Below are 26,438 nucleotides of genomic sequence, written 5' to 3'. Positions count from 1 at the left end.
ACTTTCCCCTACTCAGGCACTAATAACAAAAGACAGCCCTAAATAGAGTCGTTGATTAATTAATTTGCGTCCAAACATTTTATTTTTCTTAACGCAATGGGCAAACCATAGTTCCAGAACACTTATAGTTAAACCTTGTTATTTCGTTCTTGGCCTTCTAAGACCTACTTTAGCTGATGAGGCCTGTAGCATTACAGATGCTTTATCACTCCGACACTACAGCTTTGAGAAGGCCCCCTCTCTTTGTTTGCCACACATTTGAATAATTTTGGCCTATCCTCTTCCACAGAAGCAAATGTACAAACCTCTACACTTCAACTCGGAGACCTCCCATTCATACTGTGTGTCTCCAAAGCGCTGACATTAATGCTGTAGCCATGGTTTTCAATGGGGATGGTAATCTGTGATAACAAAATTGTATCCCTTCCTTCCTGCAATTACCTCACTCTCCATACAGCCTTGACATCTGGAAACCCACTGCTACAGGAGCAGCTGGCATTCCTGTCCTACAGCAGGAAGTTAACTACGCATTCCAAAGAGCCCCGATTGTTTTGATATTTTCTGGCAGCTCAAGAAGCTTGGATCTTGGAGAACAGCTCTTCTGTACCAACCACATTTGGAACCATACACAAAAGCATAACTTGTCACAACCTGAACCACTTATAGGTATCGGATATTGTCTTTCTCTTAATGACCTATAGCTGCATATGGTGATCAAGTTCCAAATGTAACCATGTTAAATATAGAGTGCCTTGTCAGAGAATTGATAGAGATTCTGTTCATACAGTACTCTCCATGGTTTATTTGATGACCTCACTCTGCTATCATTTTCTCAAGTAATAATCTAAATTTTGGGAAGAAAATGGATTAATATAGGCTAGAAATCGATTTTTGCGGTACTGTGAGAATCATTGTGCCCTGGGTTTGCTCTTATAATGTTCAGTTACCAGAGATTTTCAGGTACTTATCAATTTGCTAGAAATCAGGAGAGCTCCAAAAAAGTGCAAAATCACTCAGTGTTGGGCAAACCCAACTGTATTTTGGCTTCACTAAGCGTCTGAAATGATTTTGGTTTTGAGCTGATAAAATCTATATATTGTTTATTCACGGTGCTTTAATTTTTTAAAAGAATCAAAGGGAATAATTACTGGATAGATTTACTGTGAATTTATCATTGAAATGGCTACAAATAATTATTACCTTCATTGTAAGAACATTAGTGCTTTTTACTCATCAAATTGAGAATGAAATGGATTTTAGTAACACCCTACAATTACCTTATTAATCAAAATTATTACCAGTGATCTCCTTGAAACCAGACTGGTTTGCTGCAGAACTCATTCAAGACTGCACTGATTCAGAGCAGAACTCTGCAAAAATACAATGACAGATGATTTGTATTTAGTTTACACATTTTATAATGTGTTTTCTCTTTCTTACATTTCCTCCAAAGCATAGCAATATTTACCACTGTATATTTGTGTTGGCTTTCATCTCCAACTTAATAAAATACTTCTCTTTGCTTAGCTATTTCTTGCGGAATTTTAAACTCATAGTGATGAAACCAATCCTCTCTCTCATAATTTAAGAGTTGATTCTGAATAATTACTTATGCCTTCTATTCTAGTGACTGTAATCTCTGATACCCCTCTGGTTAGAAATGCCTTTGCTCTGTGTTTAATATATTTCCCCTATGCTACTGATCCTATGTATGCGTAAGCATTTTTCTGTTTTATCCAACCGTCCCTATGATAACCAGAAGATAGTGTGCTTCCTCTTAGTATTTTAATACTCCAATGTACACTGAGTGTTTAAATAACCATAAAACACAATATTTGTTTGCATAGTAATTGGCTTGTTTACCTTTACTACTCTAGAAAACCTTGCTAGGCAATCTGCCTGGGGCCAATACTTGTAACCGTTAACAATTATGGATTCCAGAAAGATGCTGATATGAAATTTAAAAAAAATAACATTTCAAAATCAAATACATAATATTCAACATATTCTCTAGGATTGTTTATATGTTGCCGTCCACACCACTTGCCTTTCTTATTATGTTAACTAGAATTCACTTTTCATCAGCAGGCACTGAGTAATAGGACATTTTGTATCAATCTTGGGTTGTTCCTGGACATTCATAGACAGATGAAATATTTTCAGAGTCAATAAAAGCATAATTATTTTTATATGATGGAGTTTTAACACAGCCTTTATGTTACGCAGAGGTTTGAGTAGAATGCCAGTGATGTACTTTTTATTGTCAAGGAATCGATCTGCACAAAAGAGGGTCGGGCCGCCATTCAGCAGGTGGCGACTTCATCCTTTGGTCCAGGTCTGACGAGCTCTAGGGGCTTTGCAAGGAAGGATGCCTGGGACACTGCGTGGGGTCCGGGTGAGGGGGTCACAATCGAGAGTCTTTCCTCATGAGGTGCTGCAGGTGGGTGACAGTAAACGCTAGGAAAGAGTTTTACACAGAAACCTCTCCCCTAGTTTCCACGTTGGGATGGGCAGCAAAAGAAAGAAGCCCCCATTTCTACTGAATACAAACCACTCTCTCAAATATATAGAAGAACAGCATTAAGGAAGACCTCAGTCACAGGCTTGGGTTTTGATTTTGTTCGCTTGCTTGTTGATGGGTGTTTTGCAGAAATGCCCAATGCGTTTGAGTTGTTTTACCCTGAGCAGGATCCGTGCCAGAAATAGTGCCGATTAAGCTTTTCAACATTTTTCTTTCACTTTTTAAATAACTCTTAATTTTCCAAAGAATTCTTAATCAAAAAATTGACTTTAGAATTTAGTTACGCCATGATATAATGATATGTATCAAGAAAAAATTTAAAGAAGCACTGTTTATGCAGTAGATATTTTGCCTTTAAGCTTTTCAAACCTGACCTTGGTAGTTTATTATCAAGATTTTCCCACCTTGATGGCATAAATTTGACAGGATAAAAATGTTATTTTTGGCCATTAAACATACTGCTTTCAATTATCCCCAAAATTTCACCTGGAAGAGAAATTGGATCTACTTCTTAAGTATAATGAGAATAGAGAGAGATAGATACAAATTAGATTTATAATATTAGATTCAATCTTGGCAAAACTATTTCCAACTCAGTATCTATTTTTTAAAAGATTATTCCTCATATTTTAGTATAAAAGGATCAAAACATAAATGCTTAAGTCTTAAAGTTCACTAAATTCTAGAAACTATCACTGGCATGCTGTGGTCTCAAAACAATACATGATTTTGACATAAATGTAATCAGGTCCTGTACAATGGGCCATCAAGGCTAAGTGAAAATCATAGTGACTGATTCTTTTTGTCTGGTTTTCCAAAGAATAAGACATAATAAATCAATTATGAAAATTTTCCACACCAAATATTTCCCTTAAAATGTAATATGTAAATTTAAAACCAAAAAAATTTTAACATTTCACAAGATTTTCAATAATTTAGAAACTTGCTCAAGAGAGAATTCACTCTGCTTTGCAAATGGTTGTAGTATATATTTTATTACAGATTCTTAGCTGCTAACATTGCACACAAAGGTCAAATATGTGTGTTTATGTTCTGCTGAGTCTTATAAACAAAATGTGTCCTTATTCTTTAAGAAGAAAAATGTATTAAAGAAGAAAATTGCATTGTTCTTGATTCCTCAGATAGAAATGCTACTAAACTGCCCCTATGAAAACATTTGAGGTTAGAGTTTTGTCACTTTAAACCCAGATGCGTGTATTTTGGGTACATTTTTTGAGCACTACGTGATCATAAAGTAACCTAAAATAACAATGGAAGAAAACTAAGTTCTGCTGATAAAATACACTTTACTTTTTACGTGGTGTGAACGAAACGACTTAGATGGAAAATGAAATCTGTCTTAGCTTAAGAGAGAAACACAAAGACATTTCCCTTCTGGACAACAGATTTTGGCACTGCAAGATCAAAGAAACAATTTTATCTGCATTGTGACTATAGACCAAAAAATTTTTCAGTATTCCTGTCTCCATGCTAGAGTTTATGTGTCTTTAATGGTATTTAAATTATAGCCCTTCTGTAGCCATGCAGTCAAAACACCACGTCATCTGATGAGAAACCATATTATAATCTGTCAGTATGTCATTTTAAAACCCATACTGTACTTGTCCTCATTTTTCTCTTTTGCTAGAAAAAAATTGAGCAAATTGTCTTTTAAACTGGGTTTACGAGTTGACCTAGTCAAGCGAGACAAAAAGATTACTTTGCTTTATGTTATTTTAATTTAATTTAAACCAATTTATAGATTTTTTTCCCTTTTTTTCTGCAATACCTCCTCCACATTTTTGTTTGTTCTTAGTATTATCATCTTTCTTATATATGACATGATGCATGGTATACTATAGACACATATTAAATAAAAATCAAGAATGTGTGCCCATTAGGGAATTATAGCTAAAATAGTTTTTCCTCAAAGCAAAGTGTTTTATATCAGTTTAAACTGATATGTAAGAGAGTGACTATTACATATAAGTGAAAGGGGCTGTAATCTGAATTCTTTTGTAGCACACAATGCAGATGGTGTGTTTCAAATGTCACCAGAGAGACAAGTTTTAATTTGAATGTGTACTTTAATAGAATGTTTATTATAATGACTTAACAATAAAATTAGCAGTTTACTTAGAATATTCCTGCAGATATAAAAATGAGATGTTACATTTTTACAGAAGTAGTGAGCTTTTTCTTACGTATAGATATAAGCAGGAACATGCAATCAGTGATCTTATACCTTTTTTGCTACCCAATGTTATATATATTGTTAAATAGTTATTACAGGTGTTTAGAAAAGTGAAACTTATTTTGTCTAGGAGCATATGTTTGATTGGTAACTGATGGATAACTTCGCTTTCATGCTTCAAAAACATAACATGAAGCTTCAAGCATTTTCAAGCAGATTTAAATAATTTGAAAAGATAATGAGCTTTTAAATCATATTAAGATTGAGTTGCAAGATGCTTGTTTGAGTGTAAGTGACTTTAATGTGCCCATGGGAGACATTTATGTGGTTATTTTTGTTTTGTTTTTTTTTAAGTGACAGTACTTTAGTTAAGCTTCAACTTTCCACAAACAGATAGATATATTTTAATATGTATCTGTTTGGAGAAAAGCCATCTACTGCAAATAAATTGATTCCTAATCTTCCAAACAATTTTGACCAACTTTTATTCCTAATATTTTTGTGTAGAAAATCACACATTCTGTATGCTACACATAGAGTAGGAAGGAAGGGAATCAACGGACATATGGTAGCTTTGAAGAATAAGGTCTTTTTTACCACCTGGAAATGCCAGGGATTCTTCAACATATTTTAACTTACCTGAGGAACTGCAGTTGATTCATTGAGAAGGGGCATGATTTAATATATCACTTTTTCATGGAATCAGAATTGGATGTCCCCACAGTTCGTTGACAATTGACAAGAAATCGTGGCAAATATTTTCCCATCAGATTTTGATGTAGCTAAATGGGGCCATTTTAATTTGAAATATGTATTTTTCTTGTATTGGGGCCAAAACTATAATGATTTTTAGGGGCAAGAGAACAGAATAGAATGAAAAATTCTCCTTATGTGTAAAGTAGTTGATTATATATCCCCATTCTCTTCTGCCTCAAACCCCAAAATATAGCCTAGAAATATTTTTGGGAGTCTATTATTTGATAAATACAAAAGATTACATGCAATATAATGAACACTTGTAAACCTATTATCCAATTTGAGAACTAGAAGAGTACCAAAATGATGTCTCTCCTCTATCTCCCCCCAATTCCCCAGAAGTTGCTATTATCAAGGCTGCCACAGAAAGTTGTGCAAAGTGTGCACTTTACAAATTTAAGAGATGTTGACCCTCGTATCCAGCTGAGCCTCATGTGAATTATGCCCTTTGAAGTGTGCAGTGTGTAACCTACACAGATTTGCATAATGGCTCTGCCGCTTTCATGGGCTGCTTTGAGATTCTTTTCATATACCTGATAGTTTTTGTTTTTTTTGAGCTTTATAAAAGTAACACTTTCTATATGGTCTTACTAGAACTAGTTTTTTTTTTACTGAAAATTATGTTTCTAAGAGTTATATACATTGTTGCATATAGTTGTATGTTTTTGTACTTCAATTCTGTGTAGTTTTCCGAGTTGTGTCCATATCCTCAATTTATTTTTCTATTCTCTTCTTTGACCTTGGGTTGTTATCTGCTTGGCAATTACACACGCTGTTGATGTAAATATCCTTGTATATGTCTCTTGGTATGCATGGGCAAGAAATGCTCTAAGGTATGTACTAGAATAGGAGTTTCTGAGTCTTAAGATTTGTGTGTGGATTAAGGGCGTATATGTGAAAAATAAGACTTTAAACTCCTATGTAAATAATATTATTATTTTGGGCTAGATAGGGCTTTCTTTAAAAGACACAAGAAGTTTCTAATACTTGCAATATGTGTACAAGTACTATTTGTGGCTCTGCATCAATTCCACTGATAAGTAGCTATTTGGGTGGTTCTATAAAATGCCTGGCTTGCTGAAACAATCAATTAATCATTCTATGCAGATCCATTAGCTAGAAGAGGAAGCAAAGCCAGAAACCCTTTTGGTTATCTTAACATGGATTAAATGTATTTATTTTAAATTTAGGAAAGAAGGATTAAAATTAGAGGACTCAGCCAAAGCAAAAATGACCTATTTTACTCCCCTTTCCATGCCCTGTTCAATCCATTCAAGTTAGTTTTGGAGATACTGAATATACACACCAAAAACTGAAGATTGCGATTACAATTTTAAATATAAGGAGGCAGAAAAACATAGAGAAAATTATTAGATCACAAGATGTTTTATGGTGTAAAATACACATCACGTAAAATTTAAACATTGTTAAGCGTACAGTTCAGTGGCTTCAAATATATTCACATTGTTGTGCAATCATCACCACCATCCATCTCCAGAACATTTTTCGTGTTCCTAAACTGAAACCACATACCCATTCAACAAAAACTCCCATTCCCCCTTCCTCCCCATCCACTGGCAACCACCCTTCTACTTTTTGTCTCTATAAATCTGACTACTCTAGGCACGTCAAGAAAGCGGAATCATACAGTATTAGTCCTTTTGTGACTGGCTTATTTCACTTAGAATAGTGTCTTCAAGCTTCATCCATGATATAGCAGAACTTTCTCCTTCTTTTAGGCTGAATAGTATTTAATTGTGTGTATAGACCACATTTTGTTAATCTATTATCTATTGACGGACAGTAGGCTGCTTCCACCTCTCGGTTATTGTGAGTAATGCTTCTTTGAACATGGGTGTACCAGTATCTACTTGAGTCCCTGCTTTCAATTCTCTTTAGGTGTGAAGATTTTTCAAGAACCTCCACGAATCAGCATCCTGGGCAGCTACTCCTCTAGGTGTTAAAAGAAAATCCTAAGAATACATTCTTTAGATAGACAGAAGAAAGGATAGAGAAAATACACTTTTTATACTTTTTAAATTTTACATTATTTTTCTGTTACTTAAATGCATTCATTTCTTCTAGGAATAAAAATTCGATATTGATATAATATCCAGGCTGCTATACTCCAATAATATGAAATTGCTTGAGTTTTAACTATAGGTATAACGTTGATACTTTGAAGGATGCATTTTAGATATGCAATTTTTCTCAAGCTACTTCTATTAATAATAGGTTACACTTGTGTGGAATACTAATCTTCACAATACTTTACCTTATTAATATTTACGAGAACTCACAATGTGATGATTACTTGATACATAAAATGGTAGGTAAGTAGGAAGACAGACAGATAGATAGATAGATAGATAGATAGATAACCAGTCAGTAAGACCGGCTCAACCCTTTCATACCCATTTTATAGAAGAGGAAACTGAGGTTTTGAGAGTTTAAGTGTTCAAGGTCCTTTGATTACAAAGCAGCAAAGTCAAAGATCAAACTCATGTCTTCCTGGTACCAAAGTCCATTTAACTGTGATAGAGTCTGTCCTCCCTTAGCTAACCTAATCCCCACCAAACACCATGAGGTCTACTGGGGTGTTGGCAGCCTTTCATTTTCTCTTGAGGAATGAAATTATGGAGGTTCCATTTTTTTTTTCTTTTTTTAAATTTTTAAAAATTTTAACTTTTTATATTATATTGGAATATAGTTGATTAACAATGTTGTGTTAGTTTCAGGTGTACAGCAAAGTGATTCAGTTATACATATACATGTATCTATTCTTTTTCAAATTCTTTTCCCATTTAGGTTGTTACATAATATTGAGCAGAGTTCCCTGTGCTATACAGTAGGTCCTTGTGGATTATCCATTTTAACTACAGCAGTGTGTACATGTCAGTCCCAAACTCCCTAACTATCCCTTCCCACCACCCTTCTCCCCTGGTAACCATAAGTTCGTTCTTTAAGTCTGTGAATCTGTTTCTGTTTTGTAAATAAGTTCATTTGTATCATTTCTTTTTAGATTCCGCATATAAGCGATATCATACGATATTTCTCTTTCTCTGTCTGACTTACTTCACTCAGTATGACAATCTCTAGGTCCATCCATGTTGCTGCAAATGGCATGATTTCATTCTTTTTTTCTGGCTAGTAATATTCCATTATATGTATGTACCACATCTTCTTTATCCATTCCTCTGTCGATGGACATTTAGGTTTCTTCCATGTCTTGGCTATTGTAAACAGTGTTGCAATGAACATTGGGTGCATGTATCCTTTTGGACCATGTTTTTCTCTAGATATATGCCCAGGATTGGGATTGCTGGATCATATGGTAGCTCTATTTTTAGTTTAATTAAGGAACCTCCGTACTGTTCTCCATAGTGGCTGCACCAACTTACATTCCCACAGTCAGTATAGGAGGGGAGAGGTTCCATCATTTGATAAGGATTTCATAGCTGATAGTTGGTATAGCAAAAACTCAGGTCCTCTGGTTCATTTTTTAACCTATGCAGCCCATGGGTGCCATCAGTTTTTGTTGAAGTTAATATACAGCATTTTACCCCCAGAGATAAAGTCTGAACCCTCTACATGGAATGTATATTTTTGAAAATACATAAAGGATAAAACCTGCCCTGTGCCATACTTCTTTTATCTAGAGAACGAGTATCACATTTTAGATTTGTTGAGTTTGAGAGTGGATCTCCATCATCTGGACCTTAATCTCATTACACTTAAGACAATTTACTGCAAGAAGTTTCCTTAAGTATAAGCTTACAGCACATGTATCTTTTGTAGTATTAAACATATTTTTAAGCTTAGATACAATCCTGCTAGTACTGACCTGATATAGTAGGAATTGCATGGCTGCTTTTAATCTGGATCCCTTAAGGGGTTGCCACCTCAGCTCACCTTTATTAGCAACTCCCAGTAATATCACTTTTTAGTAGTTTCCAACATGCTAATCATCTATCCACAGAAAAATTCAGTGCTTATCACTAGATATATTTATAATTTAGCCAACTTTGAATTTTAGTGAATAAAAATGTCATTTGTGCAACACAGGGGGAAATCCCCTAAAGGTAACTGCTCACTATCTTTTGGATTAATCCAGTTTGTGTCAAAGAACTGGACAGCAGTTTCCATACACTCGTATGCAAATGAACAGGTACAGATGTGATTAATTGAACTTTCATTTTGTCTGGCCTAAAAATTTCACCCTGTAGTCACTTCATCAAAATATCTTTGCCCCTTTTAGTGCAATGTCTTTCCAAAAAGAAAGGGGAGAAACGCACTGTAAATGTTAAAATACATAATTGTATAAACGAGGTGCTTTTAAAAAATCCAGACCCATACATTCCTAGGTTTCTGCTAAGAAAATGGATATCATATCCTCTTATTACAAGTGTATTTGTTATCACCTCTCCCACCATGGGGCTTTATTTCAGCCTAGAGACTCCTGTATACTAATCCCCCACTAATGCCTGTGCCCGAACAAGCTCTCATGCACGCCCCCATGGTCCTTCTTTCCTGGAGTATGAATTATTAAGTAAGCTTTACTTTTATCCAATTGATTTCACTTACTCCACATTTCAGTTTTAGCATAAAACAGAGCAGGGCTTAACCATTACTTAAACCTAAAATAAAGGAATTAAAAAATTATTTTGTTGGTAAAAGACAGTTGATAATAATATTGAAATATTTTTAGATGCAAGCAAAATAGAGCTCACTAGAGAAAAATAGAAACATACTTATGTTTATAGTTTTAGTATGTATACACTTTAAAAATTCAAACATTCTGAAATATTAGGATAATTTCATTTCCAAAGGAGAACGGTTATTTGTCCTCACTTTCCCATTTAAAATAATAAAATTTGATTTTGTTATGATGGATTAACTAATTGCATAGTCTTTTTCCACACAAGGTTGAACTAGTTATCTCTCAGTCATCCACTTTGCAAAAAACATCTGCCATTAAAAAAAAAAATCTGCCATTTACTGCTGATATAGTCATTCATGTTTGGAAGGGTTACATTCTGATTCTTAGAAGACATTTCTCCAGAGCCTGTTTTCAAGTTTGTGAAGTGGCTCTTTTTTTATAGCGATACTCTTCTTGTCACTTCCAAATATTCATTGTATAAAGGTACACAAAAAGTGAGACCCAGAACGTTCTTAAAAACTTTGAACAATTTGAAGGTAAGACATATATTCTAAAAAAATATATGAGGGTAGGTGAGTAAAAGAAGGCTTTAATTAAAAAAATATGAATGGTAGTCACGAAGGCAGAGAAAGGGAAAGAACAATATTGGAAAATAAGCGGGTTCTATGACTGTCATCACTTAGGAAATACGAGGATCTAATGGGAAGGGAAAGATAAAGCTTATACATGACATTAATTTACTTCGGAAAAGAATTCACTGCTTACAGCAAGGCAATGATATTATTTTTAAAATATATATACAGGTATGTTACCAAAATATTGATGTATGTGATACACACACACATCAAAACCATCAGTGCAATAATCCCTTTGCTTCTTTGAAACAATCACTATTACACACAATGAATTTCATTTTTTGAATTCAATGTTCTGGTAGACATTGCAGTAATTTCCAGAATTTGGTCACTCTTCTTTACAGTGGTAACTTGGTTTGGCCTAAGTCAAATGTATTGATCCACTATGAATTAAATATTTAGATTTGGGGCTTCCCTGGTGGCGCAGTGGTTGAGAATCTGCCTGCCAATGCAGGGGACACGGGTTCGAGCCCTGGTCTGGGAAGATCCCACATGCCGCGGAGCGACTAGGCCCGTGAGCCACAATTGCTGAGCCTGTGCGTCTGGAGCCTGTGCTCCGCAACAAGAGAGGCCGCGATAGTGAGAGGCCCGCGCACCGCGATGAAGAGTGGCCTCCGCTTGCCGCAACTGGAGAAAGCCCTCGCACAGAAACGAAGACCCAACACAGCCAAAAATAGATAAATAAATAAATAAATTAAAAAAAAAAAATTTAGATTTGAAAGTAGCTGGAATTTTCGAATATGGTCCAAGCCCAGAGTATTTTCTTTTCTTTTTGACTTATCTGTTCAGAAATGGATTTCTACAAAATTCTCTTAGTGCATTTTACAAGCTATTACTAGAAACTGTATTTTAATTTTTTTTATTGGCCTATATTGTAGAGGTACTAATGTGTTACCAGCCAAGTGAATTATATATAATTCTGGGGGAAGAGCACAATTTCTGGTTAAAAATGAAGGGCACACATGGGTTATTTGACATGTAAGTCTTCAAGAAACGCAATACTGTGTAAAGACTTGTGAATCTCAGTCTGGAAAGAAAGCTTTTTGAGCTTTTCATGAAGCTGGCTGCAGCAAAGCCTGACAAGGAATGAAGGGGAGGAGGGGAGAGACAGGGATGGGAAAAATAAATGATGTTTGGGGGTGGAGGTAGGCAGAGGGACTCTCTATAAGCAGCTTTTCTTGTTCCTTAATTTCTTGACCACTGAACCAACCATTTAAAGGAGACCTGCAACTCTTTTTTTTACAATTTGTTTTTTATTGAAGTATAGTTGATTTACAATATTGTTTTAATTTCTGCTGTACAGCAAAGCAACACAGTTATATATATATATATACATTCTTCTCCATAGTCTCCCATTATGGTTTATCCCAGGACATTGAATATAGTTCCCTGTGCTATACAGTAGGACCTTGTTGTTTATCCATCCTAAATGTAATAGTTTGCATCTACTAACCCCAAACTCCTACTCCATCCCTCCCCCCACCTCCCCCTTGGCAACCACATGTCTGTTCTTCGAGTCTGTTTCTGCTTCGTAGATAGGTTCTTGTGTGTCTTATTTTAGATTCCACGTATAAATGCAACTCTTTTTAACAATTACCTTTCTCATGTACCGGTGGCCTTTTGAACATTCTAGAATTTCATATTCAATTTAGAATTGCTCTCTTAAGTCTTAGACATTATATACTGTTAGGTGACTTGGAGAGCAAGTTTCTGTGTTTGTTTAACACTGTCTTCCACTTGGCTATGAGCTGTGTGAGTGTGGACCACGTGACTCACAGTCTACAAGGACCTCGCGTGGGACAGAGAGTGGAAGGGAGATAGAGTGGTCTTCTGACGCTATTTTTTACATCTGTATAATTCTTCCAATCAGTCTTTAAAGCTCTGTCTCTTCTTTCTTCTTTCTCATTGAAACAATTCATGTCAAAGAAAGCACTTTAGGACAAGAAACCGATCAATTGTTGCTGTAGCGCACAGTGACCACATGAAATATATACAACAACCCCCCCGTGAACTCTTTGTAGAAAGTGTCCATACTTCTGCTACCCAGCAAATAGGGTCCAAACTTCCTACCACGGTGTGGAAAACTCTTTATTTTCTGAGCTCAAGAACTTAGCATCTTCAAACATCCTCTTTGCCTCTCTCCCCACCTTATATTCCAGCCCTACCCATCTAATACTTGGGTACCATTTCCCTAACACGTGAGTTGTTATGCCCTGTTGGCTTCTCTTAAAATCCCTTTCTTGAGGGGAGGGATAGATTGGGAGTTTGGGATGGACATGTACACACTACTGTATTTAAAATAGATAACCAACAAGGACCTACTGTATAGCACAGGGAACTCTGCTCAAAATTCTATAATAACCTAAATGGGAAAAGAATTTGAAAAACAATAGATACATGTATATGTATAACTGAATCACCTTGCTGTACACCTGAAACTAACACAACATTGTTAATCAACTATACTCCAATATAAAATTTAAAAATAAAAATAAAATGTATTTAAAAAAAAAAACCCTTTCTCCTTGGAGCGCCTCTATCCATTTCTGTTTATGGATAATTTCTACTCATCTCTTTATTTATTTATTCATTTTTATTTTCTTTATTTTTAAGTGAAGTATAGTTGATGTACAATATTATATAACTTACAGGTGTACAATATAATGATTCCAAATTTTTAAAGGTTATATTTCATTTATAGTTATTATAAAATATTTGCTATATTCCTTGTCTTCTACAATATATCCTTGTAGCTTATTTTATACCTAATAGTTTGTATGTATAATCCCCTACCCCTGTATTGTCCCTCCTCCCTTCCTTCTCCCCACTGATAACCACTAGTTTGTTCTCTTTATCTGTGAGTCTGCTTGTCTTTTGTTATATTCACTAGCTTGTTGTATTTTTTAGATTCCACATATGAGTAATATACTGTATTTGTCTTTCTCTGTCTGACCTATTTCACTTAGCATAATGCCCTTCAAGTCCATCTATGTTGCTGCAAATGGGAGAATTTCATTCTTTTTTTTATGGCTGAGTAGTATTCCATTGTATATATGTACCACATCTTCTTTATCCATTCCTCTGTTGATGGACACTTACGTTGTTTCCATGTCTTGGCTATTGTAAACAGTGTTGCAATGAACATTGAGGTGCATGTGTCTTTACAAATTAGTGTTTTGGGTTTTTTTTTTTTTTTTGGATATTTACCCAGCAGTGTAGTAGCTGGGTCACGTGGTAGTTTTATTTTTAGTTTTTTGAGAAACTTCCACACTGTTTTCTATAGTGGCTGCGCCAATTTACATTCCCACCAGCAGTGTACAGGTGTTCCCTTTTATCCACATCTTTGCTAACATTTGTTGTTTGTGTTTTCTTTTTGATGATAGCCATTCTGGCAGGTGTGTTATGATATCTCATTGTGGTTTTGATTTGCATTTCCCTGATGATTTATGACGTTGAGCATCTTTTCATGTGTCTGTTGACCATCTGCATTTCCTCTTTGGAAAAATGTCTATTCAATTCTACTGCCCATTTTTTACTCGGGTTGTTTATCTCTTTAATGGACAAGAATTGTTCAAAACTTTCCAGAGTATTTTCAGGGACTTAATATTTAGAGAAAAGAGACTATTAAAATGGAAAAAGATGTAGGGATTATCCAGTCCAGTCTTTTCATTTTGCAGCCAAAGAAACTGAGGCACGGAGAGAAAATATTGCCCAGAGTCATACAGTGATATGGAGGGCCCAAAACCAATTACCCATCTCTTGCCAGTCTCTCCAGTGGTGCTCACATCAGTCTTCAATTCAGATAAGTCTCGAATTAAACTTTGGACATGTGTTAGCCTTTCTGAGTCTAAATTAAAAATTGGGAATGAAATGGATAATCCAGGATAGTTCCTTTCTTTTCTTCTTTTTGTCATCTTTTCTGATTCCCAGTTCAGCATTTAGTCTCCATACCTTGTGTTCTTACCTTCAGAGAGAACTGGGAGCTCCCAGAACATCTGAAGACAGTAGTGAGAACTCAGGCTGTGGCTTAGATTTTTGGTGTTGTTCAAAGTGTATTTCACCACTTATGTCCAACTGGGTACTTATGTCCAGCTGGGTACTTTGGGCAGGTTACTCAACTGCTGTGCCTCAACTTCTTCATTTGTAAACTGTGCATAATTACCATATTTAATTCATTCAAACATGCTTGGTGGGAGCTTTCAGTTCTAGGCTCTGGGGATTTATCAGTGAACGAGAAAACGAAAAATCCTGCTCTCTTGGTGGTGAATTCTCGTGCTAGGGGACAGACCATCAGCTGATAAGTGACATGGGCCCTCTGCTTCCTCCACCCATAGTGAGGTCTTCCTTCTTCCTGGAATTTTCTTCCTATAGATGGACACAGGGCTAGCCCCTTCCCAGAATTTAAGATTCTTATTTAAAAGTCACCTTTACTGGATACCAACTTTAAATTTCAATTCCACCATTGTCACATCTTTATTCCCTTTTCTGCCTTTTTTTTTTAAACGTTTCTTTAATTAATTAATTAATTTATATTTATTTTTGGCTGTGTTGGGTCTTCGTTTCTGCGCGAGGGCTTTCTCTAGTTGCGGCAAGTGGGGGCCACTCTTCACCGCGGTGCGCGGGCCTCTCACTATCGCGGCCTCTCTTGTTGCGGAGCACAGGCTCCAGACGCACAGACTCAGTAGTTGTGGCTCACGGGCTTAGTTGCTCTGCGGCATGTGGGATCTTCCCAGACCAGGGCTCGAACCCGTGTCCCCTGAATTGGCAGGCAGATTCTTAACCACTGCGCCACCAGGGAAGCCCTCTGCCTTATTTTTTAAAAATCTTTGGTCCTTAGTACTAACATACCCTATCTTTACTTATTTGTCTTGTTTATATTACATCTTCCTCACTAAAGGATAAACTTCAGGAGGGGAGGGACATTTGTCTGTTTTATCCTCTACTCTGTCCCAAGGCCCTAGAATGCAGCTGGTATCTATCAGGGGTTTGTGATCTATTTATTAAATGACTGCATTCAAATCTAATATAATGTCCTATGGTGATATTTGCAATTAAGCAAAATAGAGTAAGTGGATAGAGAGAGTAACCAGGGTACTATTTTATTTTATTTTTTGTATGTGTGTGTTCCAATAAAACTTTATTTACAAAAGCAAACATTGGGCTGGGCTTGGCCAGTGGGCTGTAGTTTCCTGACCCCTGTTTAGCACAGATTGTGGCATCAGACTGGCCAAGACTGAATCCCAGCTTAGCTCCTGACTAGTCCTGCAAACTTGGGTACTAATTTTGATAGAGTGGTGAGGGAAGGCCTCTCTCAGAAGGCCATCTTTGACAAGAGACATGAATGAAGTGAGAAAAATGAGCCATGGGGTAACTGATGGCTAAATATTCTAGACAGAAGAAACCACATGTGCAAAGGCCATGAGGTCATTCGTATTTGGCACATTCTATTAACAGCAGGAAGACGCGTGTGACTGGAGCAGAGTGAATTAGGAGAAGAGAGCTAGGGGACAAAGTGAGAGGAATTATCCAGACTGTTGATGTAAACCCTGATGAGGATGTGGATTAGATAATAAGGGAGCCTGCCAAATTCAGGTGTTGAGAGATGTTGAGAGAATTAACACACATAGCTGAATATCTGACGTATACACAGTATTCAGTACAAGTTACTTACTGTATGCCATGGATAGATTCGTGGTTATAGGTCAAAGAAAAGAAAAACAACAAAATGAATGAATGCTCAATTTTCTTCCCAATCTATAGCCCTCATGACAACAACAACTCAACACCCAGAAGGCAACTTAGGATAGAAAGGGACACGAGGAAAGTTTTACATAAGAAAATACATAAAGAATAATAAAAAGAGAAGTCCTAGTCTTATTTTTTAAAAGGCATATCATGCATAGCCGTCCCACTCATAGAACCTGAAACATTTTTTGGAATTTATTTTATTGAAGTATAGTTGATTTAAAATGTTGTGTTAATTTCTGCTGTACAGCACAGTGATTCAGTTATACACACACACACACAAACACACACATATACACATTCTTTTTCATATTCTTTTCCATTATGGCTTATCACAGGATATTGACTATAGTTCCCTGTGCTCTACAGTAGGACCTAGTTGTTTATCCACTCTATGTGTAATACTTTGCCTCTGCTAATCCCAAACTCCCACTCCATCCCTCCCAACCACCCCTCCCCCTTGGCAACCACAGTCTCTTCTCTTTGTCTGTGAGTCTGTTTCTCTTTTGTAGATAACAGAACCGGAAACATTTTAGTCCTAGTCTGTGTTATGGATTTTTCTGCACTTATGCTCATAATATATAGCAGTATTTTATCAAATAATCAATCAATGAAATGACAATAGTTTCCTGTCACAGAATTTGTTTGCTCCAAACTACTGTTTGGTCTCACAAACACACCAAAACATTACCAGGCAGATCATGTAACCTCTGTAAACTATCCACCTTTGGAGGAAATGATTTATCACTATTGATAATCTCAACCCAAATTCTGGGTATGTTTATAATCATCCTCAGCAAGAGGGTGCATGGTAGCATTAAAGACTGTGCTTTATTATATACCTTATTGATCAATATTTTCTATTAATAATTTTCTACATTCAGGATATTCCCTGGAATTTTCAATAAATATGATGGCATTTCTGAAAAGAACATTTTCAAATCACCTAATAATTCATTGTCAAGGTGGCCACAGATTCAATGTAACACCAGAGCATGCTCTTTCAGCCTCACCAGAGAAAGGAAGCTGCTTTTTCAAAAGACTCCAAATAGGAGCCTTGGCCCTTTCTTATACTTCATTATTTAGTCTAATTCTATGTAAGATAGCAAGAATCTAATCTATTTAGCAGATTTTTAAAAACTGAAGTATAATTAATTTACAATGCTGTGTTAGTTTCAAGTGTACAGCAAAGTGAGTCAGTTATACATACATACATATATATGTATACATATATATAGATAGATAGATACATTCTTTTTCAGATTCTTTTCCATTATAGGTTATTACAAGATATCTAGCATATTTCCCTGTGCTATACAGATTTTACTTGTCAAGTTTAAAAAGCATGTGCTATATTTAATCCCAAACAGAGTTCTAGAAATTGGTCCAAAAATTCACATAGAGTTGGTAGAATATGTAGGCTTTTAACTATTTTGCTTGTCCAAAAGGCACGGCAATGGGCACACTGCCTACTGTACATTATAAATTAATTCCATTTGTCCTGAAAACGTGTTCATATTTCAGGACTTTGAATATGGGCTGCTCTAATTAATTGCTATGTTGTAACTCAGGCCCGTGTACCTCTGTGGGGCTGCATTTTTCCAGCCTGTAATCATACCCTCAGCAGACAGCCAGGAGCTGCAGACAAGGCCTCCTTCGCGTGCTCAGCTGCCCCTCGGCTTCCTTGGAGACAGACTTTCTGTTTCTAATGGATGTGCTGAGTTCTCCTTGAGACGAATGTCTGGCCAGGGACCAGGAACCTCCCTAGGTCAGAGGACTTGCTCTGGCCCTTGGCCCTACACCTGAAAGCTGTCACTTGAGCCCTGGAAGAGAGCTAAGAGGTCTCTTGGAATATTCCTTAGAAGAGATGAACTATATCCAGTAGCTTGTAATACCTACAATGGAAAAGAATCTGAAAAACTTTATATATACATATATATCTGAAACACTGTGCTGTACACCTGAAACTAACACAACATTGTGAATCAACTATACTTCAATTTAAAAAAATAAATACATAAGGGAAAAAAGAAACAGAAATGAACCCACCCCAACATCAGCCCCTTTAGGTTACATCTGCTCTTTCAAACCAAGCATTGGGGTCCCGATTCTGCTTCCTCACAGGAGCCTGAAGTGAAGGGACATCGTTAGGTGAGCACAGCCAGCTCCGGCCTTGACAGCACAAAGGGTCAGCAGCTGTCACCTTGCAAATGGCTCTCAGAGTCGCCTTACTACGTGACTGCTCTGTTTCAAATGGACAGAAAATGATTTTTAATTTGGTTATTCCTCATTTAGAATAAAACAAAAGTATTCTATCTGACCTTTTCTAAGTATCTTCCTTTCACTTAATACAATGATGCAGGAAAATCGCTTTCAATGAGTGGTGCATTCAAACAACCCAACTTAACTGTCACCTAGTACTTCTTTTATTTCTGGGAAATCTACTCCCTCAATCTTCTTATCAAGGATCACAGATAAAAAAAACTAACACACCGTTTTGTTTATGGATTCTTCTCGTAGTTGTAGAGGCAAAAATGGGGCCACAACTCTGTCACAGGAGAGGACAGGGGCCAAGGACGGCTTCTGATGTCTGACGAAGCACAGACTCTATTGAGAGTCGCAGACCTCTGTGATGAGCTTTGTTGCTGGTCTGAAAAGACTTCAGAAAATTTGTTTTTTCATTTTTATGGACTTCTCATATTCCACTCTTCTAGATATTTAGAATAGTTTTATATTTTAAGAATCCAGTGATCTATACGTTGGTGTATACAGATTTGGTTGGAGGTGAAAGGCAAGAGGGAAAGCCATAAATAGCAAAATCCGAACTTGTGTCACAGTTACCCCATAACCTAAATGTCTATATTAATAACACATGTTGGTAAACATCTCGCACACTATATTGTTACGTATCTCTCACGTGGATCAAATGGAACTTGAGCTTTTGATTTTTTTGAATATCAGTTCAATAATGGGAAGATATATTGAGAAAACACAATTTTAAGGTCCAGTGTATAGTTCTGCAGGTAATACTTTCTTCCGTTTCCAAGTTATATTTCCCCTTCTTCCTTCCAAATAATGAAAGATAAGGTAGCTATTTTTGGAGACGAAGAAGGAGGAGGGGGAGGGGGAGGGTCAAGGGAGGGGGAGAAGGAAGGAAGAAAATGTATCCAGGGGTTTAAGGATTAAAAGTTTTTATTTATTACAAAACAGAAAGCATTCCACTCCTAGTCCCAGAAAAAAATAGGAAAGAAAAAAATCATTAAGCATCCTTGCCCTTCCAAATACAAATGAATGGTGGTTGATGTTTTATGACATTTTGAGATCAAATGTACTTGCCAGTGGCTTTGGGGTGGATGGGCAGGGAGGGCTGGACAGGAGATTTACTGTCCCTGTGGCACCAGTGTGTTGACATTGATCCGAAGGAACTGGGAAGTTCTAGGTTCTTAAATGCATTTTGGGGGGTGGGGATTGAACCCGCGCCCCCGGCAGTGGAAGTATGGAGTCTTAACCGCTAGACCACCAGGGAAGTCCCTTAAATGCATTTTTTAAAAACAAAAGGTAAAGGAGATTAAAAACAATTAGGAGATACATGATGTTATAATTAAAGATTATAAAACTCTAGGTGTTATCTTTTGGCTAAAACAAAATAAAAATAAATTCATATGATGAACCAAAAAATAGAAAAAGGGCTGGAGCAATAATGACAGTCCTGAAAGTTGGAAGAAAGAATTGTAGGCTCATGAGCTTCTCGGAGCACCTGAAAGAAGAGGAAATGATGATTGAAACTGGTCCCCGATTGTGACTGTGAATTGACTCCGTGCTCTAGCTCTATATTTTTATTGGGTTTCAGGCAAAGTCACTTAAAGTTTCTAAGCATCCATTTCCTCTTTTATGAGATAATGTGATTTGATTAGACTAGGTGAAGAAAAAAATCAAAAGAATTGGAGTTTAAGTACTGATTTATTTTGATAGGAAACATAATCCTAGAATATTCTTTATAATAAAAGAAATATCAATAGAATGAGCTCGAATCATTTGTCAATGCTACTTCATGAAATCATCATTAATTTTAGAGTTACTTTTTAAGATTTCTTCTTATGAGAGAGCGTATGCTTGTGTTTTAGCTAAACTGGAAATAATCCAAATTTATGATCACTTTCAGTTAATAATCTGTAATCAAAGAAGTATTGCAGAACAATTTACTTAAAGTATAATATGTGCTCTATTTGGTATCAAACTCTCACATTGATATTCCCTGTAACTAAACCATAGGCTTTCATAACTTTAAATTTCACAAAGAAAAACAAAGATGAAGCAATGTTAAAGAGCTTTTTTAGTTTGTTTGTTGGTTTGTTTTCCCTTTTTTTTAAGATGAAATTGCTGTTAGGATGGTAACATGCCCATTTAGAAATCTTCCCCTTTCCCTCCCTCCCTCCCTCCATCCCTTCTTTCCTTTCTTTATTATGTTATGTTACTAAGAAAACAATGTATGCAAGGGTAGCTTTAGATGGAAAAATATTTTATCAATTTGTATTTGGGGTTTCGATGTGCAGTTGCTAAAATAGCAATAGAAGTTATCATTTGGTTTTCATGTCAGCTTCTAAATCTAAGGAAAAAAAAAAAAAAGGGTTGATCCTGTTTGGTAATATTAACTTCAGATTCCTGAAGACTTTCCCTATGTTTCCAAGGTTTTGTAACTACTACCTGACGATACTCTGCTGAGAATTCCAAAGCAAGCTAGGAAGCCATAAAATAAGAGAAGGGGTGCAGCCTACAAATTCAGCCATCTTCCTGCAGAAAGATGTTTGAAAACAGCCCTGGCTTGTATTTTTATGTATCAATCTCTGAAATCTTTACAAATATAAAAACCATGGAGTATTGAGCAACTATTCCACAGGATGCGTGCAAAAGTGTGAAAATAAATCAACTTAAATCAAATCACCAATCTTTATTCACTCAAATGTTTCTTCAAATAGAAATGTTCCGTTGCTCTTGGAATAACTCTAAGGACTCAATCTTAGTTCCATCAAGCGTATAAGTTTGAATTAAATGTATTCTCCCTCTCCCACCCCCACTATCCCATGGACACACACAAACTATCCTAAAGAAGAAATGTCATGTTTTGGAAAGATATGCTATTTACAAGTATGTAAATATACTGAATTTTAGGAGACATCTGTTTTGGATTTCTCAGTGTGCTGTGTATATTTTTATTCCCCTATTTCTCCCAAAGTATTCCAGATTTGTGATAATGGATGTACAGCTCATTTTGAAATTTTACTGTCCATTTCAGTAATGTATGTTTAGTAACCACAGAGGTTTACAAAAATTGTACTTTCAATGTAAGATTGGCTTTAGCTAAAGTAAAAAGTTATATTTAAAGGCATTAGGAAAACTGAGCCCTTTGCCATTCCTTCTGCCGTATACGTCAAGCTATTTCCCATAATAGAAAGGAAAGCTTGTTCATATCTTTTGCCTGCAAAGGACATTTTTAGCTTTTTGATACTGATTTTTTATCCCAAAGAAACGATAATATTTCTCTACAGTGCCCACAGATGTTTTCAGTAAAGTGTGGGAAAACTGTGGTAACTTAAAAGTGCTCATTGAAAGATATCTCATGGACTTAATCTTGTTAATTAGAATTACAGTCGTGTAGTTTCGGTCCATAGAACTGTGCTTTTATGGTTTCCTTTAAGTCAGCATAAGTTAGCAACATTTTGTATCATTCAGGTGATCTTAACATAACTGGGGAGAGTGTAGAATTGAAAATGTGAAAGAAACTATTTTTAAATTAACATTTAGGTCAAAGACCCCATTTGGTAAACTATTTTTGTTACCCTAAAACAGCGAAAATCATTGAGGGGATTTTTTGACAAGTAATTGCCAAAATTATTTTTCTTTTTCACCATAAAATAAAAGCTGAAAGTAGATTGAAACATACTATATTTTATAGCTCTCTTTCCAAATGACAGATTTTTCTCTGTAAATATCATTATGTAAAATATGCCTTCCCTGTGGAAAAGTATGAGGTATGGGGAGAAACTAATTGGAATACTCAAATTAGTCAACATGTTTGAAACAACTTGGGGAATCCTTAGCCTTTTAGGTAACTATGTAATATAATTTGTTGATTTCTGTTCAGAATTTCTTCTTTTGAGCAATAAGCAGAAATCCAAAGTTACATGAAGGAATGCAACTTCAGGTATAATATGATGATCACAATGTAAACAGGCATCTCACTGAGAAAGTTGTCCTGAAAAATAAAATAAGAGTGATAACATGACAATGGAGTGATTATCAACTTTTTAGACACTGATAGAAGTTGAATTTAATAACAGCAAAAGAAGTGATGGAAAAAGAAGACTCTAGAATAAATTATGATATTTTTAAAGGTCTTTCTAATGGTATCTTTTGGGCAAAACTTGTTATAGTTAACATGATTTTAACAAAGAAAAAAAAAATCCGAGAAGGGTGGAACATTTTACCTTAAGAACATTGTTATTGATAGTATCTTAACCATTAGTAAGTAAACCTTTGTGTTTCTTTAAATTGACTGTGGAGCAAATTTTCCATTTGCTGAGACTTTTTATAAATGTCAAGTTTATGTTAATGTGACTGATTTTTGGATAAACGTATCCCAGTATATAATCCAAACTCCATTGGGCCTTCAGAATTAATCGCCTTAGATGGTGGAAACCTAAGTCAGGAAATCTGCCCCCAATCACTCTTTGGAATTGTCTTTAAATCCAGCCTCACTTATTTTTAACCCTACTTTTTAAAGATTCTGAAAGATGACAACTTTCCTCTAATGATTCAATTTTCAGAAGAGCCGAAATATCCTTAACGTTACAAAGTTTGGTGCATATAATAGTTGATCAGATTGATTCACAAGGACTGGAATGAAAAAACTAAGACTAATTTTCACCTGTGTTTATGAAGCAACTCTGAAGGTCATTTTGATGGACAGAATCAGATTATCTTTTTTTTTTTTTTTTTTACTGGACCTTTCCTCAATGGGGAAACAGTATGTAGTTAAAATATTTAGATACAAGAGGGGGCGGAGCACAAAACTCACAACCAGAGGTATGTTTTGGTAAGAACAGAAGTAGAAAAGCTCATTTCTACGGAGGACTTTGGGCTACCCAGAGCACATTATGTAGGCTTTCACTAAATAAAACTTGGAAAAGTTAAAGAATAGGCCCCAAATTAGTATACTTTCCATAGTACCCTAGTCTGGATCAATAGAGAAACGTTTTCTAAAATGAGAATATTACTGGAAGAAGTATACAGTTGCTCAAAAAGTATATTAAGGTCTAGAAACATGTTCATGACTATAAGTTTTTAAGAAGTGTCATCTTTTTTTATATTGTTAGAAGAAAGTATATGGTCTGTTGCATAGAAGAGTAGAATTCCTAACTTAATGAAACGCCTTATTTAAGAATCAAAAAGAATTATTTGTCTGAAATTTGGCCCTTGGCATCGCTTGATATCAGTGATTCTGGTGGTGGCCAAGATCTCTGATGGGCACTAACCTGTTTGAATGTTTCTGTGTTAAAATTTTGGAGGATGATTAGCGTCCGTGACCGACTTTAGGTTCTAGATCATCCAGACGCATGGGGCCCCAACGTGGAAGTTAGCTGCTCGCACCCGTTTTTCATCGTCAGGTAAATGAGGGGTGGATGGGGTGTAGACTGTGTCTGGTGGAGCAACTGGACATAGACCTGTGCTCTAAAATTAAAGAAGACACAAGCAAACATTGAACGCCTACTGTATTCAAGGAGATGCGTTAGGTCCCCAGAGTCCATGGATGATTGAGAAACAGTTTCTGACCTCAAGGGTCTCACCGTCTAGTGGGAGAACAGGCAAAGGAAGAGTAGCATTATCAACGTACCTTCATGCAATGATGGGTGTATCTATTTTTTATTTTTGAAAGTCATGTCGCATAGAAAAAGATTCAGTATTGAAACTAGAATTCTACATCACTTGGTGTACTTGTCCTTAACTTACTACACTTCCTTATTCTCCTCTCACTTTCAAGTTCAGTGGGAAATAGCAAATGGCCTTTAAGTCTCAAAGTATATAAACAGAATCATTTATATTGTCTTCTTGTACAATTTTGATTTAAAAAATCCGTAGCTAATAATTGGGTAACGAAAAGGTGTTAAAAATAGAAGCTAATACGTTGTATACATAGGATGATGAAAAGGGGATGGGGTAGGGAGTAGAATTCTGTCACTGTCCGATAGCTTGTCCCCAATTATTCAGTGTATCTGAGTCTCTATGTCAATTGAGTATAACATTTCATGTTTTTAAAGAATAACCTTGTCTCCATCCTATGGCTATATGATGTGTTTATTTGTATAATGATCACCATCTTTTCCATAAAGCAGTTAAGGTACATATGGGCATATGTATACTCTTATGCCTGAAATCCTTTGATATCTAAGTTTTTTTTTCCCCCAAATCTATGTATTTGTAAATCCTTTTCCAGAAGATACGTAACAGTATTTGCATTTGTGTAACTCTCTCATCACTAAAAAGCATTAGCTTCATGGCTGGAATGTTGCAGCTGTTCACCAGCCTCCAGGCAACACTAAAAACTAGTTTTAAGACAGGAAACTGGGAAGAGTAGTGTATTTAATTGGAGTTTCAGAGAGGACATTTAAAAAAGCACCTACATTGACTTTGCTCAGAGATTATCTGTTTAATACCCTCACTGATTAAAAAATTGTAAGCTCTAGAGCCACTCTATTATACATGGTAAATAAAGGTTGTTAAAAACAGTTCTACAAATGTGTCATTGTGTCAGTTTCCCTCTGCATTAGTCTCCAATAACCATTTATGATTAATACAGGAGAGAGGCTGCTTGTGAATTAAGTCCAAAAGGAATAATTCTGAAAAATATGGTACAGTTATCACATATCTTTGCCAGAAACTAGGTGTTTCTCCCTGGATTAGTGGTGGTGAGGTGTCCTTACAGGGTTGTGAATAGTAATTTCATAAAGATTGCTTAAATCAAATCATAATTTTCCACTATTACCTAGTAACATCAAAGATGGTTTAACTCCATCTCTCATAGGCTTTCATTTATCATATGGTCCTTTTTGAAAATTTAAGCCATTTGATTTTCTTTAAATATGTCAGTATGAAAGGAAAGCAACCCAACAGTGAAGATTTGAAAATTTGGATAGAAGGAAACTTTCTTACTATCTTATCTCTCTCTCTCTTTCTCTCTCTGTCTCTGTCTCTCTTTCTGGAGACATACTTTAATAGATAGTGATGTCTTTGTAACTTATTTTTGGAGGAGAAACAGTTATAAAGAATACAATGAGTAGTTTAAAAATTGTTAAAATATCTGGATTATTGCTACACATTTAATAAGGAACGTTCTTACAATGGTACAAACATAAAGTAATCTCTGAATGAAGTCTTTTGTCTTTTCACTCTTCAATTATGATTTCAACAAATTGAGTTGACACATGGTCTTATTGTTCAAGGAACAAGCTAATTAATATTAATATTTCTTAAAAAAAAGTACTGTGAGTTGTTAACTAAATACTGGGTTTTTGCCTGTTTATTCTTTTAAAATGTGGAATTTTAGAATAGAATCTCAAGTCTAGAAGAGGTCATTAATCAGCATTCAAAATCTGTGCATAAATTCCTTAGACAATTAATCCAAACATATCATACGGCATATATCTGATGAATAACTGTGCTAAGGTATTTCATTTTCATAAGATTTATTGAGCAATGTGTTAGTTAACTTTAATGGATTCTTGACTTTTGGTTGGAATCCTTTCTCAGCCACAAGTTAGGTAATGTTCTTGCATGTCCAAGTCTCCTTTAGATTATTCATTCTTAAGGGTAAATTCTAATAAAAGTGATTTTGGAGAATTCCCTGGTGGTCCAGTGGTTAGTACTTGGCGC

At 35.8% G+C, this 26,438-nt stretch overlaps 1 long non-coding RNA gene across 1 annotated transcript in view; it reads left to right on the top strand.

Annotated features, from left to right (window-relative positions):
• LOC118889691 overlaps positions 1-21,295 on the top strand; it is a 65,315-nt gene extending 44,020 nt beyond the window's left edge. Inside the window, exons 3-4 of the long non-coding RNA XR_005018600.1 lie at positions 458-666; positions 21,200-21,295. This is a non-coding gene — a long non-coding RNA (uncharacterized LOC118889691). The remainder of the gene's footprint in view (positions 1-457; positions 667-21,199) is intronic.
• The last annotated feature ends 5,143 nt before the right edge of the window (positions 21,296-26,438 follow it).

The sequence above is a fragment of the Balaenoptera musculus genome, chromosome 1 (assembly GCF_009873245.2).
Source record: "Balaenoptera musculus isolate JJ_BM4_2016_0621 chromosome 1, mBalMus1.pri.v3, whole genome shotgun sequence".
In the NCBI taxonomy this organism is placed as follows: domain Eukaryota; kingdom Metazoa; phylum Chordata; class Mammalia; order Artiodactyla; family Balaenopteridae; genus Balaenoptera; species Balaenoptera musculus.
The sequence above is the reverse complement of the archived record's forward strand: the minus strand, read 5'-3'. Positions and strand labels throughout refer to the sequence as shown.